General features: G+C 46.2%; 1 protein-coding gene across 1 annotated transcript in view; it reads left to right on the forward strand.

Annotated features, from left to right (window-relative positions):
* LOC105288120 (protein turtle) overlaps positions 1 to 12,928 on the forward strand; it is a 227,363-nt gene that overhangs the window by 90,947 nt on the left and 123,488 nt on the right. The window lies entirely within an intron of this gene.

The following is a 12,928-nucleotide window of genomic DNA, read 5'->3' on the forward strand; positions in this document are numbered from 1 at the left end:
AAATCGCCGTACTCTTTCTCTTCCTAATGACTCGCGAAAAATTTCAATGCGCCTCAACGGCTCGTCCTTTCATGTCAAATAATAAATGACGCCTAGGGAGGGCTAGGTCGGGTGGCTGCGACGCGACGCCGGCTGATGAGACGTCACCGAACGAGGACACTACGTGAACTATCTCTGTATGCACGCTGGTCGCTTCTGGCAACCGGGATGATCTTGTATATTCATCATCCTTTGAAAAATACCGTTTCTCAGTGTCGCGCGAGGTCGCGTGAGCAGATAGCTCCGCAGGATATACGTCAAAGTTGTGGGGAACTTTGTCACGGGAACGATGCTTTTTTCCATCGATGCTTTCTCTCCGCATTCTCTTGCGTTCCCCTCCTAATTTTTCCAGACCGATGCAAATTAGTGAATGAACGCGAATAATTTCGAATTCGTCGAGCATACTCATGAACTACAGTATGATGACGCAAATGACGCGTGGATAAGCAGCACATGGAAAGATCAGCGGAACTTTCATGAAATTGAGACCGATGCGTGATATTTATTCGAAATACAGGGGCGACACGCCTCCGCCTACGGAGATGAAAATCTACGCCGGGCGGCAGGTAGCAACCGAGCGACGACGCGTTCGCCAGCCTTCGGCGCTTCCTGCGAGACGAATCGGCGTCCTGGGATCGCGTCACGGGATGCCGCAAACCCACCTACGAACTTGCTTCTAGGCTGGTATCGATCTTCAGGCTAATAAAGTTTGTACAGGTGTGCAAAAGTTGCGAGAAAGCTACGTGTGACTCTATTCTGGGGCGCGCGGACTTTTCCAGGATCGCGCGATTCGCGAATTCAGATCGGCAGCTAATTCTTCGGTTTCATCTCACGGGTCAGGATGAACAGGAACGACGATGATTCGTCGCTGTTTTATTAACGGCCCCGACACGGATGGTACGGCGGGAGTTGCGTGGGACTTCGGCAGTTTAATGAAAACCATTGTACGCCCAGTAGCAACTTTAAACCCCGAGAATCCCGCGCGCGGATTTGCAAATGTTGGAATTTAAACTAGTATGTAACTCTCGTGGCGAGAATTCTCGTTGCTCCATCGGTTATACGTTCTTTTATCAATCACGTCTATGTATGCATATATATGTGTGTGTGTGTGTGTGTGTGTGTGTGTGTGTGTGTGTGTGTATAAAATATAGATATAGATACGGTGATATTCGCGCTGGAAAAACCATCTCGTTTATGCTGTGCAATCCATGCGTTACGCAATTAGTGAAGTTTACCTTATAAAGTTTGTAGAACATTGCCGCGCGCGGTTAACTTGCCCAGCTATGTCGATCGTTTAATTGGACGTGAAATCCACGCGCGATTTGTTTGTCAACCAACATTTTTCCATTATTTTTCTCGCGATTGTCGGATGAACGTAATAACCTGGCCGCGCCGAATTATTGTCCGCGCGCGCGTTTCACACGCGAAACTCGGACAATTTGCTTTTTATTACAGCCGCACGTTATTATCCCCATTTCGTGGCCGGACGAGAATGTCACCTGCTCCCTCATCCTCACTTATCCCTCTCTTCTGAGACGAGTCAAGCGTTGTCGTATTTAATCGAGGCAAGATTACATTATTATTCCCTCCGTTTAATGAGCTTCGTCCCTCGCTCTTTTGTCCTCGATGTTACCCCTGAAATTACGATGCATGATACGCAACACGATACACGCGTGCGAGTTCGAGCGTGTATCGCATCCCGCGCGGTTTCCATACAGACAAGTCGACGCGGAACAAACGCGCGCGCACTCGCAAGCGGAGTCGGCTTTTCACATGGATATCCGCGCAATTTGTGCGAGAGATCGCCGAGTTCCCAGAGTGGAGAGGGTGCGAGCGAGTGAAAACGAACTATTACGTCGTCGTGCTTACAACCGGGAGGGCGGAAGTGTCACGAGAGGGCTAACAAGTGAGAGCTGCTGCAACTCTGCAACTGCTGTAATGAAGCGGATGAAAACATTGGCATAAGCAGCGCCGATGATTCTCCGCGGAATTGTCAGTCCCATCATGCTCCAGTGACGATAAATGAAAGACGTCGTAGTCGCTGGAGAAAGAATCGCGATTGACGCGCTCGATGCGAAATCTCGTTTTTGCCATCTGGGTATTTCTGAGTATGTACATGCGAAAGTGCTCATCGAAGAAAAAAAAAAGAGAGAAAGAGAGAGGAAGAGGATGGAAGGAGCATAGGGCGCTTTGCGAAAAAAATTACCAAGAGTTCTCGTTGGGTTCCTTTATTCTGAAAACACACGGACGTACCGCATGAATGATCAAGTTCCTCCCTTAATTGCGTTATCTCGTGTATTATTACTAATCTCGCGACGTTAGTGTGCGACGATTAACGTGGAACTGCATAGAGCTGAATACAAAGACACCATCCACCCCCTAACGAAGACAAAAGCGCCGGAAGCGGGAAGCGCGAGGGCTTGCGAAATTTTCATCTCGCTGCTTCGACGAGTGCAAGAGTACCTCCGAGCACATTAAAAAATAGTTTGCACACCCTTTACCTCCGTTTTCTACTGCAACTACGAGGGTTATGTCTTTTCCTTGATCGCGTTTCAATGACGGAGTTATTAAATTCCTCTCAATAGTACTCCCGCGCATGAATGACCATTATTCATTGAAGATTTATTCCGCTGCCCCATTGAGATGCACTGTTACACGTATATCGTTTCGCGACAATGGAACGAGCTGAATTCGTTTGAGATTATAGCTTCGTATAATAATAGCGCTATCGCGCTCTATAAATGCGCGCGAGAGAGGAATCGCGCGCCACGCCGCTCGCAATTTGCGCGAGACTCGCACGAGAGATTTACATTGCGCGGAATTATCTCCTTCACTTCCTCTGTTTCTCTCTCTCTCTCTCCCTCCCTCTCTCTCTCTCTCTCTCTCTTTGTGATTTCTTTTTTAAACATACCAACGCGTCGAAATTGTTCAACGAGATTCCTCGCGCTGGATACCGCTTAATAGATCGGGCAGACGCCCGCGTAATGCCTCGGAAGCAAGCCATTACGCTTGACAAATAGTTGCAATTTATCAATATCAAGAGTGGACCAACTTTTATCGGGCTTGTTGATGCGTTCGATCGGTTGCGCTCGACGAATAAATGCCGAACCGGTGACACGGCGACGTGATTCGATATACGTCGCTAAAGAACGTTGCACAGGGGTGGCATGAGTGAAGGGGAGGTGGAAGCGAAAACTTTTCTCGAGTGATTCGTAAAAGCGGGAGTAAATGACACGGTGCAACCTTCTAGGAGGGTTACGAGGGTGGTTTGGTGGCGATGGCGTATGGTGTACGCGCGCGTATAGGACGTATCAAAAGTAATGGTCGGCGTCTGTCAAACGGCGAGGGTGTCGAACGTCGCGTTTCGAAACGAACGAACGAACGAACGGACGGACGGGCTGAATAAACGGGCGACGAGCGTGATTTTGAGCGTCACTCACGTTTCGCGCGCGCGTCCGTGACAATATACACCATCCACCATGTATCGCCGTCGCCTGTGCATTTCCACAGAGTGGAAAATACATATTTTCATTTTCGCGACGTCTATCGCAAGAAATGGAAAGAGGTCTCGTGTCTGCGGAGCGGACCTCTTTGAACATCACACGAGTAGTGCTTGACAAATTAACAAAAACGATTCGCGTTCTCCAGGCACTTGTCGCTGAAAAGAGGGTAACGTAACTTTCATTTACTATTCGTTACTATCGCGTCACCACTCGTTATGAATAATTTTCAATTCCGATTCCACCCCGACAATCGTAATTTCTGCAAATGGACCTACCGCTCTATCGACAAATCAATTGATTAATTTTCATGCGCTGGAATCATCATCGACATTAGACAGTTTTGGAAGATTATCTTGTCTGTGATATTTTCAACGTCGCGTCAGAGGGGGATGACTGATTATGCGCTAATGTTTAATAATTGGCTCAATGCCGGCCTCATAGTTAGCATACGAGGAGCAGCAATAGATAGATGGTAATGTCAACGACATTGATGATCATGCGATTAACGAGCGAAATGAGTGGCGAGGGGATCGGTGGCACAGGATGGATGGAGGTTGGGAAATGGGGAGGTGACCAACGCCATACGCGATAGTCGACGAAACGACCACACGTTTCCCAATATGGTAGCCGCCGATTCAACGCAATCTGTTGCCACATTTTAGTGGACTTTTACGATCGCACCGCGCAATTATTAATCAAAGCCAGATCGCCCCGTTATAAAATCGTAATGTATAGCCGGCGGAAATGTGCCCTCGATGTAGGCCTTGCAATAATAGCCATTGTATCGTTTTCACGCCGTTCGAATGTAATTTGGTTTTCTGTCGCGTAATTGTTAAGGGTAGTGAATGTGCGCGCGCGAAACTCGAGGATTGCCGGGCATTACGAAGAAGGGCATTCAATTATGACGGGAAAATATTATCTCGCACATTTAGTTTTATGCAAAATAAATTAACGTTCCATCAGTCCATTGAAAACAAGGAAATCAAATTATTAAGATGATTAATTCTGCTAATGCATTTAACGATAACATCTATTTGCGGTGTCACAAGTACGCAGTGTGATTTCCCAGCGCGAGTATTTCTGACTATTCGGAGAGAGCTGATAAATGCGAATGAAATTCGCAAGAGAGAGAGAGAGAATAGAGGCGCGATTGATTGGCTCTTCTCAAACGTCTTACGTGTGTACGCGAGAGAGTTTCGCGCATATCGAGTAATCTTACTGCGAGTTCCAGCGGAAGGAAGTGCCTTGTCAGGGTACTGGCACAGTACCCGATTTCCAATTAAGATCCGATTATACTAAATACGTCATACATGAGACAAGAGTAGCGCCGATGTTCTGGTAGACACGCGTAAAATACAATTTATTTTCACTTTTACTCGATATGTCTCGATTCATTTTTGTACCAGCGCGCGATGTAATGACGTATGACGTTTAATTCAACTACGATTGAGGCACTTTTGGATCGCGCATCTCGCGCAACAAGAAAAGTATCTTGTACAAACTCGTCTCGCAAACGAACAACCGAACGAACGGACGAATGAATAAACTGAGCTGAGGAAGAACAAAAGTCCAAGTGCGAAATCGCGCGATTCGCACGCGCGTCTGTAAAACGACGAGCGCGTAACTTCATCTTATGCGTTTCAGCCGCTATAATGCGTCCACGCTGTAATCCCATTGAACCTTGCACCGCGTCCGTCGCATGCGAGCTTTGATTTCCGTTACCGGCTAGTTCTCTTTGATCCACTTCCGCTTCCCTTCCGCTTTGCCATCCACTCGCCCCCGGAACGGTAGCGTAACGAACGGATTAACCGAACTTAATGCGAAATTGACAAAGGCGCAAGTTTAAACTATTATTGCGAACGGCTGAGTGGGCGGCAGGGGAAGAGGGAGCGTGGGCATCCGATCTCTTTACCGCTTTATCGCGCAGTACATCCGATATCATGGTATCAATCACATTCCCTATAACAATCACGCCGGCGTGATTCGAAGCGCACAATCCGCGCGCAACAACGTTACAAAGCGATTTGCGACACCTACGCGCGATTCACACCAAATATTCGGCATCTCCGAGCACGAAGCATATTTTCCTGGTGTGCATATGGGTTAATCGATTCTCACCCCGAGCGACACCATACGTGTCGCATTCGCGGATATCGTGGGCACTCTGTCCCATAACCGGGGCACTTTTGTTTTCATTTCCATTCCAATCGTCGATAATAAAATTGCATCCACAGAATGGGACAGAGAAGGAACGAGAGAGACATAGAAAGAAAGAGAGAAGTAAGATTCGCGCTACTGCAATCCATTAGTTGTATCTCTTAATTCGCTTTTTAACAGCGACTAAACGGGCAATAAAAATAATAGCACAATTTGAAACAGCATTTACTAATGATGTATAACGTGTGTCTATATGATAAATAACATAAGTGGAATCGGATAAAAGTCTGAGATGCAATCAATAATATGCAAAATCGCTTATATAAATATACTGCAATTAGTGTATCAAAAGTGGAATTTCGGAATTGCACGTTTCGGTGTGTAAATACGCATATCGAGAAATGGAGGAGCTGCAGACATCGTAACTTGAATATCCCATGATTTAAGTACATTTCCCTGTACCTTTAGTGATTCGACGAGTACCTCACGAGCAATATTTCCAAATTCGTGATACCATCGAAGTGTCCAGCCGATGCAGGCAAAATACAATCCCGATACTGGATGTAACCAAGGCGCAGAATGGTCGACATCGTGCTCTGCCATTAAAGGCTCAGGCTTCAAAAACGAAAAATTTAATTGTATCATAACGTAACGTAAAATCGATTTCGTTATTTTGGGGCTAGTGGTCCCTTCGAAAAACCCTTTATCCTCTCTCTCTTCCTCTCATTTGCACCTCCAGAATTGATACTCGACGTTGGATCGACGCGAGTAATAACATTTGCATGCGCCACGCGAGCGCAGCGCGTGAACGAGAAAACGTAACTAAATTACAAAGTTTATGCCCCCTGCATTTTCCAGGACGCGCGGGACAAATTGCCACGCCGAAACACGTTACCGTTGCGGAAGTGAATTAACATTTTCGGACTTTTCTTGCCTCAGCCAACCGAGCGACGTTTCGCGCCACCTGCGGCAATTAAATCGAAGAATACCGCTTTAGGAAAATAATTTCTCTATCTTTCAATTATTCTCCACCCTCTCGTTACCTCGACTCTCATAATCGTTCCTGTTCAAGACGTGTTCTCGTACGCTAAAGATTGCTCAACAATGATTATATCAGCAACTCGATATCTTTTCATTTACGGCGTTCTCGTACGTGATCGTGCGATCGCGGATATTACAATTTTACAAGTATACTTGCTCAATGTGATCGGGAACCATCGTTGTTCATTAACGTGTGGCGTTCTTTCCATCGAAGGGCTTGGAAAATGGTGTCATGCGGAAATCTATCGCGCTTGGGAATCATCACGTGTGTGTTTCCCCCCTGGCGAGCATTTAACCACGCGCGTCGTTTGCATGCATCGCCAAAATTGATACCCGACAGTGCAATTTACGCGGATGTATATGCGTGTATTCGCTTAACGTCGGCTAATGATACTCGCGCGCACACTTTCGAGCTCACGCACACACGTACACGCGTGGTAAAGTGCACATCACCGAAAACGCGACGCACACCTATAATTATCTGTATACGAATCGATTTAGCATTTTCGGTTTGATATGCGACATAACTCAAATCCTCTTCACGCGATACATAAATGAGGATCTATTGTTTATCAGTAAAGGAAGAATAGACGACACCAATACACATTTCCAAGCTGTTTGAACAACTTGTGTTTCATCAAAAGGCATTACCGTGTTTCTATACACGTCGCTAGATCACATCATTATTTTATAATATATGCGATGCAAATAATCACGTATATGTATGTGTATCACATATGCATACATACGTGCAAATGTTGCCTTATTCGCAGATTCATCGCAATACTAATGAGACCATGTTTTGCTCCTGCTCGAGGAAGAAAACTGCATGTACGCATATGTAATTGTAAATAGCCATTTACAATGTACCGTCTACGCATACATTCACTCGTGCACAGGAACTTCCTTGGACCATTCGTTCTCTATGTCCTCTGCATGCATGTGTGTTCAATGCAAGCTAATGATGTACGCAAATGTTGCGTAATGCGCTGAATGTGCACGAGCAAATGCAGAAAAAGAAAAAAGAGAGCACTTACTGATAAATATCACTGACGCACATTCGTTGCATAAATATTTCATCACTTGACGCAGAAGCGATTTAATTGCGCGCAAGACGCACATTTCGCGCGATTCAATCTTTATTTGATTTGCGAGATTAGTCTCGGAGCGAGCGGTGGAATATAAGAGAGAGGATGAGAGAGAGAGAAAAAAAGAGAGAGCTCATACATCGAGAGTGCTCTCTGCTGCCGAGTTCTTAAAGCCGTCTTGCGTCTACTTTCCTGCCCGATGCTTGTTTTCCCAAAGACGCTCTGCCTATTTGCGCAGGGAAAACAGCGAAAGAAAGTCGCCATTCGCCGGCTCTGCTCTGTGCAAATTCAACGTGAGGCCGAGAGGGTAACAAACGCGGGCACAGGCTTCCCCTTTCCAACTCAGAGTACATTATTGCGACGATGGATGTTGGCGGATCTCGAATAAACACCTCCGACAATGCGATCAGCTTAATTATACTGTACATGGGTGCGCGGATCGCCCGATACCAATCATGATATGAACTGATAAGACAGTGTGGGAAACATTCACGTGCGGCATGTCAGATAGTGGCGTTATCGGCGCCGTTCTTGTCGTCCTTGCTGTACCAGCCGCGGGATCGACGAGGATTCTTCATATAATTTTTAACTGTGGAATTGGCCCGCGCACGAACATTCGCCATTCCACAGCAGCTGTAACTCCGATGGTTTCTTTTAACCAGCGTAAGACCTCTTCCTCACTTCTCTCTTTCTCTCACTCTCTCGTTTTTGTCGCTGATTTCGAAAACCCGTAGCGAATGGACGAAAATGCTCCTTTATCATCGGCGAGCTGAATTTCGTGATTAATCAATCAATTCGGATGAAATTATACTTGACATTTATTTGGGATGTATTTTTTATATCTATTGTGTATTGAATATTTTTACACGTTTTTCTTCTCTTTTTTTTATGCGGCGGGAACATCACGCCGTAACGGTCTAAGCTGAAACATCGATCAAACCGCGCATACTTTTTCCGGTCTAGTAAGCTGATTCGTGACGCCATTGCACGTATATCCCATGAATATAAACGAATATTGCCGAACTTTGTGAAAACATCGATCTAAAATGGAATTTTGCGAAGTGATTCTATAGACGCGATCAAAATTTAATTTCCGGTGGATGAAACGGCGCGCGAGGGACGTCGAAAAATTTTCGCACATCCGCACGTGGGAAACTGTCACGTGTGGAGGCGGATGCGAGATCTAGGAACGTTATTGTCGACATTGTTATCGCCATCTCTGAATGCGATGAAACCGCGCGCGTCAGTAATTTATCCCGTCTCAAAATTATCTCGAGGCGGACGTTTCTCTCTCTCTCTCTCTCTCTCTCTCTCTATATATATATATATATTTTTGATTCCGAGCGATCCAAACTGCAGGTGACAGCCAGAGCTTTTGCTCCGTTAAAATAATTGGAAATCCAAACTCGCATGGTTGATGTGAACGAATATCGTTGTGCTGAAATATTAAACGAACGCTCGATAATACTCAATCATACGTCCTTTAAACAATTTCAACAAAATTCGTAACGCGAATATCTTAATCGGGTTTGTAAGAGGCGTATTGCACAGTCTCTATCTTTGTCTATCTGAAACCTCCTCTCTGTACGTTAACAATTGATTAAAGAAGATTTCGTAAAGACGTGGAAAATCGCGCAAAACATACAAATGTCATTACATTATATTATACTTTTGTGACGTTCATTGTGCGTGCGGGAGCAGACGCGTGATTTCTCCATACGTGTGATCGAAGGCATTTCAGGCTCGCGTATTATCAGATCGGCGGATCCGCGTGACCGTATTAATTATCCCCGCGCATCCCGTGTTGTTAAGGTCTAAACAAATTTTCGCAATAAGCCATTACTCATTTAGGTACTGTATCAACGAGAGGCTCCCCACGCAACCGGGCATTAAATATACATTAAAAATGCTTTTTCGTTATCGAAGTTTTGCAAGAGGGAACTTTGCTCTCCCCACACATAAATCGAACAGCATAAATCGACCGGAGGAGAAACGTCAAAAAGCATCAAAACGCGAGTAAGTCGAGCGCGAGATTCAATCCGGCGCGTATAAATTGTCGACGGAGCTACCTGACGAATCCACCGACCGCGGAAAATAATGAACAGGCCGCGCGATCCTGGCACGCATTGATACTACGCGTTCATTTACATCGTAATGATGCCAAAGTGTCAGCTCTGTCAGGCGCACGATTACAGGCGTCGAGGGGCGACGAGAATATGTGCGCCGGATGGAACGGGGACAATCGGTCGACGCGGCCGGGGACGGTAGGTGAGGCGCGCGGCGGGCGACGGGGTGGGTCGAGGGTGGACGGGAAGAGCGATTTCGCGGTCGGCTAAACAAATTATCGCATTTCGATAACGAGGCCACTTATAAAGTGCCGCTCGCCAATCTCTCGTTCACCCCTTCCAATCCACGATCCCTCAACTCCGAGCCTCAGCCTCCACTGCCGAAAATCGCATCGGTTATTGCGAGATGAAGTAAGACGATTCGCTGACGTTGGTAATTGTTCTCGGGGAAGATTTGCTTGCACGAACCTGCGAGATTTTATTTCGCCGGAACCGCATCCTACCTCGGTACTACCTAATTGCACGCGATCGTGAACTTGAATATCGTCGCACGGATTAATCAATGCGCTCTTTCTATCTGAAGCGATTCTTCTCGCGAATTTCATCTGACGAATTGAGAGAATTTAAGGAAATCTGCCGCAGAACGACTTGTGTAAGAGAAATCGGCAGAATTATCGGGACTTTTGTTTAGGTTTATTCAAGCGCTGCACAAATGAGAGAATTAATGATATATTATAGATAATGAATTCTCTTACTTAGAACGGTCTCTAAATATTCCCGATCTAATTAAAAATGGCCGTGTTATGTCGTCATCAGCGGTCGTATACGTTGCCGAGACTCGTTTGTCGTCAGAAGATTCGTGCGCGCTATCGTTCGGCTATTTACGGACACCCTTAGTATAATTAACGCGTCACCGTATGTTGCGTGGGTATTTGAGTAATTAATTGCCTACGGCTAATGCTCCACACTCGGGAAAGGAGTGACTTGCGTGCTGTCAGCGTTGCAATATTTAATCGACGTCATGCATATCACTTTATTTGCAGAGCGCATTCTTGATTTAGTTAAGAAAATTTTTTCCAGAAGAAGCGGTCGGCATCTGTTTTAACAATGGCGATCTTCGATTAAAAGGATGATCGATGAGGTGCATGTATATGTGTCACGGTGTAACTCGCGTAATTAACTGGCGTAACACTTTTCCACGCGACATAGCGAAGCGAGAGATACGTTTCACGGTGTGCACGTTTACTTCGCTGCTCGCCAACGAGATTTAATAACAGGAACGATATCTCGCGTAATACGTGTAAATAAAGCTCTTTGTATTACGCCCGCTTCGTCTCGATGCGATTGCATACGTGCTAATCGCGAGAAGTAGTCTACGTTTAATGCCACGTTAATCCGCGGTATTCATTACCGAATGGCATTGTCTAATCCTTTATTAACGCTAATCTCAGAATGAATTTGTGCGTTTCCGAGTAATTTATTAACGCCCAGCCTAATCGCCACTAACACCGGGGCAAGTACATTCGTTAATATTTGAACATTCACGAGTACCACGACTATAATTAACGAGTCCATCTCCCAACCCCCGATCGTTGCTTCGGTAATTAATTGCCCGCGGCTAATACCCTTCCGATCATAGCGACAGGGGAATGAGGGAATGGGGGTGACGGCGAGGGAGGAGGGAGAGTGACTTGCATGCCACCGACACCCCCTCGGCGCGATACGTCCCTGGGAACGAGCCCTGACCTGAGGCAACCGGCGGCGCAGTGACGTTGCGGCGTGACGTCATCGGGTGCATCTGTGACGTCAAGAGGGTGCGGATCGACGGAGCGGTGGGGGCGATTCCATCCAGGTGAAACACCCTACTGCTCGGGTCAAGTTGCTTAACCCCTCGATGTTGCCCCTTTCTTCCCCCCTTTGGCCTCGTTTTTGTCATGAGCTGTGCTTGGCAAACTGTCGCAGATTATTCTGCACTCTTGAGACGCGCACGTTGTTGCGTGCACACCTGCGTAAAATAATGCTATTTTTCTCGGTTTTTCTACCCGCGCGCTACCATTCCATCGTAAGCACCGTCGTAAAACCGAAAATTAATTTCCGGCTTCGCGAAATTCCCGATAATCTTCAGTCATGCAAAAAGGATATATATACATATATCCATATGGATGATGCGTAAAACGCTGTTGCGTTTTTAACGTGCGGCGTGCACCCGAAAGAGAAACGACATTAGTAGTCCATTTCCCGAACGTTTTCCCACCGACGTCACTCGCGCGATATATTCTTGTCGGGCGACCGGAAATCCTAACTCGATGCGCGCGTGTCCGACCTCGAAGCGGCCGCTCCGATTGCGCGACTGTCCGCTTCCGCCCGACAATCGAAGTACCTTTGATCCACCACTTTCCGGCCGACGCGGACACTTCATGCGTTTATCGGAAGTAAAAGTAACTTATCCGGGAGATGGAACAGGACACTACGGAAACCGATGAAGGAATTTTCTGCGACGGCGAGAAAAACAATGGGATGAACTTTGCGTCACACGACGGATGCTGACTGGAACCGCGCGCCGACCTCGCGGTATCGCGGTATCAGAAGGCGAGGATTTATTATTATTTTGCCGAGAGAGTAGCCATTCGTTATTCTACACGGGTATCACGGAATCTCCCTCCAGTCTTCCAGGTCTCACGATAAATCTCAATGCAATCTTTTTTCTCAGTGTATTACGCTTTTTATTTCTCAACGTTATGTATCTTGGATCTTTAAGCGATGAAGTCTTAATGCAAGATCGTCCTGCTACTATAAAACTTGTTTAGCGTTAATTGCCAAGTGACAAGTTATTAAGTACTTGTGGCTCTCATGTTCATTTATCGTAATTTCCTAATTTACAAAAATCATCCCTCAGCTCCTTATGTCTCGCCACTAAAATAATTTTTCTGAGCTTACTCTCCAGTAGCCGCGGTTCAAGAAATACATCCGGAAGTTTCGCGACACTGTATATTATTGTACATTTCGATGTGCATGTGCGTGGCCGTCGTAAATA

This window comes from Ooceraea biroi, chromosome 3, assembly GCF_003672135.1.
Source record: "Ooceraea biroi isolate clonal line C1 chromosome 3, Obir_v5.4, whole genome shotgun sequence".
In the NCBI taxonomy this organism is placed as follows: Eukaryota; Metazoa; Arthropoda; class Insecta; order Hymenoptera; family Formicidae; genus Ooceraea; species Ooceraea biroi.